Source organism: Bison bison, unplaced genomic scaffold, assembly GCF_000754665.1.
Source record: "Bison bison bison isolate TAMUID 2011002044 unplaced genomic scaffold, Bison_UMD1.0 scf7180017864144, whole genome shotgun sequence".
NCBI lineage: Eukaryota > Metazoa > Chordata > Mammalia > Artiodactyla > Bovidae > Bison > Bison bison.
This window is the reverse complement of record NW_011494716.1, coordinates 5,766,771-5,769,942: the sequence shown is the minus strand read 5'-3', so window position 1 is coordinate 5,769,942 and position 3,172 is coordinate 5,766,771. Positions and strand designations below refer to the sequence as shown.

The 3,172-nt window shown below is 56.5% G+C and overlaps 1 protein-coding gene across 2 annotated transcripts in view; it reads right to left on the bottom strand.

Annotated features, from left to right (window-relative positions):
- Positions 1 to 3,110, bottom strand: part of ABAT (4-aminobutyrate aminotransferase) — an 87,735-nt gene extending 84,625 nt beyond the window's left edge. For both annotated transcript variants that reach the window (XM_010840453.1, XM_010840454.1), the window contains exon 1: positions 3,001 to 3,110. The gene's annotated coding sequence lies outside the window, so the exon portion shown is untranslated. The remainder of the gene's footprint in view (positions 1 to 3,000) is intronic.
- Positions 3,111 to 3,172: the final 62 nt, after the last annotated feature.

Here is a 3,172-nt window from a genome sequence, read left to right as displayed (position 1 = left end):
ACCAGGGATGCTGCTCCATACCCTACAATGCATGGGACAGCCCCCCTCCCCCGCCCCTGGCAACACAGAATGATCCGGCCCCAAATGGCAACACTGTTGCCCTGCTCTAGACCTATCTCTCTGGAGAATCCCAGGGACGGGGGAGCCTCGTGGGCTGCCTTCTATGGCACAGAGTCGGACACGACTGAAGCGACTTAGCAGCAGCAGCAGCAGACCTATCTCTTATCTGATGCCTAGCCTCTCCCCCCACCAACAAGCCCAATTCAAAGATGAGGAAACTGAGGCTCAGAGAGGCCTGCCCAGCTGCCCAGCCAGCGGTAACAGAAGTAGATCCCCGGCTCCATCTGACTTTAGGGTCTGGGGTGCATTCCACATCCCGCACCATCTCTCTGGGAAGACACCATCCTAGTCTCGAAGCAAGAGCTGACTTTTCGCTGCCTGACAGGTGATCTACATCTTGAGTCTTAAGTCTTACCTAAAAGCATAAGCCCCCTACCCAGGTTTAGAGGTTTTATGACTTGTCATAATCACTGCTTCCCCTCACTTGCCATATGCCATGTACTTTACCAAGATGAACTCATTTTACCATAATAAGGACACTAAGGGAATTAGTTGCAGAGAGGTTAATAATTCCACCAAGACGCATACTAAGTAGCAAATCTGGGCTCTGACCCTGAATAGAGGGGCCAGAGATGGATCCCTCAACCCCCATTGCACTAAGCTTCTCCCTCATACTGTGAACTTTCACCTTGGCACCTTGAACTTGGATCCCTGCTCCAACTTGGAGCGCTGCCAAGCCCTCAGCTGGAGGCAGTGGGGAGTCCCCACCTCAAGACCCTCCCATCTGTAGGGACCTGGTTGCTGCTGCTCTGTGGGGGTTCAATGCCTCAGGAAAAGAAGCAGGCTCTGAGCTAGGGTGGGAGATGGCAGCAGAGAACTTGGGGTCACAGGGAAAAGGAAGCGATGGAGAGGGAGGGGGCCCTGGAGGGAGGGGCTGTGACTTCCATTGCCGGGTGGGGTGGGGGGTGCTGTTCAAAGGGCCTGGAGCAAGCTTCACCTGCAACAGATACTCCAGCAGCAGCAGCAGCTCCAGACTAAGACAACTGATCTCATTTGCCGTCCTGAGTCCATTCGGATTCTGGCAAGCCTAGACTTGGCAGTTGGCTCAATAAAAAGATGCTACGGGCTGAGCGGGGAAGTGCAGGGGCCCGGGAATGGATTCTATACAGCGACCTGCTGGGGGGCGGCACCGAGTTCCAGCTGTGTCCCCTCCCAGATGCGTGACATTGGCCGAGCCTCTGCACCACCTCTGACAAGTGGGGAGCCTGGTGCCCAACCACCTTGGTTCTAAATGTGAGGATGGGAGGTAGTATTCTGGACCCTGCCGGTCCGCGAGTCCCAGAGAGGCTGTGACCAGCTTCGCCACCCACTGGCTGGGTGACCTTGAGCAAGTCTCTTCCCGTCTTGGTGCCTCTGCTTGCTCAACCGTCAAATGAAGGAGCAAGATCTTTGGTCTCAAGTCCCTGGGAGGTCTAAGGTCTCCAGGTAGCGCCATTTCTCTCTTTTCGGGGCTGACCTCTTTGGGCGTCTGGGACACACACTTCTCTTTTCTCCACCTCTCAGCTGCAGCTCCAAAGCAAAGCTCCTTGCTTTTTCTCCTCTGCTACCACCCCTTACTCTGACCCACCGGATCAAAGCGGTTCCCTGCCCCCGTCAAGTCACCACCAACCTGTCCCTCAGTCCAGCTTCATTGAAGCCAGTCCGATGGATGGCTCCTGCAAGCATCTCTCTTGGCTAAGGGCCTAGGGAATTCCACCGGGCAATGTCCACAGGAGCTAGGAAGGGGGAGCCCCAGGAGGCAAATGGGGGCCCTTCTTTCTGCATGGACACCCTCTTCTCCAGAAGAGGGGTTGGTCTGTCTCAGGGGAGGATATTTGGGACACAGTCCTTTGTGTGTGTGTGTGGCGGGGGGGGGCTCCTCACTGGTCCTGCTGCCTCAGAGGCCATCTCTGCTGGCAGTTTGGAGGCTCCAGGAATGATCTCTAGGCTGAGGAGCCCAGCTCTAAGGGTTTCAGTCTTCTAAACCTTCTTACTAAACCTCAACCTCTGCTCTTATCTCTGGCAATCGTGGGAGAGGAAAGGAGAGATGGGATCAGGTGGACTAGAGAGGTGGGAGGGATGGGACAGGGTAGGGGGGTGGTTAATGGGATGGGATTTGTGCGAAAGGGTAAAAGGGGTGGGGTGAGGTGTGTGGCTTCGTCCAGACCGGTGACCAAACCCTTGCCCTGTTTCTGAATGTGAAAACCCCTCCTCTTACATCTTGAGAAAGAGGAGTAATCTCCCAAATGCCTTAAATGTAAAGGTTTTTAAGGCAATCAGTCTTCTGTCTCTGATGGATGAAGGGGGACTGGGGGTGGAGATAGGCAATTGAGTCCAGTTTCTGAGTTGGGGGGGGGGGAGTGGGTTACACGGAGGTCTGTATTGCACTTGAGGGTTACATGCAGAGTCTCTGGCCAGCGATATCCTTCTTTTAGGAAGGGGCTTATTTTCCCTCCTGGAGGAAGCACCCCGTTATCTCCGAGCTGAGAAGGGAGGGTGGGGAGAAGAATCCAAACTTAGTTTTTTAGGGACGGGGGAGAGGCATGCGTCTCCAAAGAAATGATGGGCCCTAGAAATCCGGGGAGGCTGGAACCCACTTTGGGGGCGGAGGGAAGCACGTTCCATTCCAAGGGGGAATGTGGGGAGAGCAATCTTATTTCTAGAGCCGGGGGGCCAGGAAGGAAGGGCCCATATCCGAAGGGCAAAGGAAACTGTTTTGCTCTCTGGACGGTGGACGGCTCTGTCTTTTCGGGACAGAGGGACCCGCGTCTCGGAAAGATGAGGGCTCGGTCTCTTAAGAGAAGATGCCCCGTTTTTGCTCCCTGGGGGGCAGGGCCGAAGGATTCCATCTCAGCTAGCGCGCAAGGGCTCGCCTCACGCGACCCGGCGCCAGGTCCTTACCTCCAGGCCTCTGCTCCAATGTGCAGACTCCGATCCGCCGGGCTCCGACTTCAGCGATCCGCGCCCTGCGCTCCGGCGGCGCCCGGTCTCTGCCCCGCTTCCCCCAGCGACTCGCCGGGCTCCTGGGCTCCGCCGAGCCGCGCTGGCCAATCAGAGATGCGGGTCCCGGCCC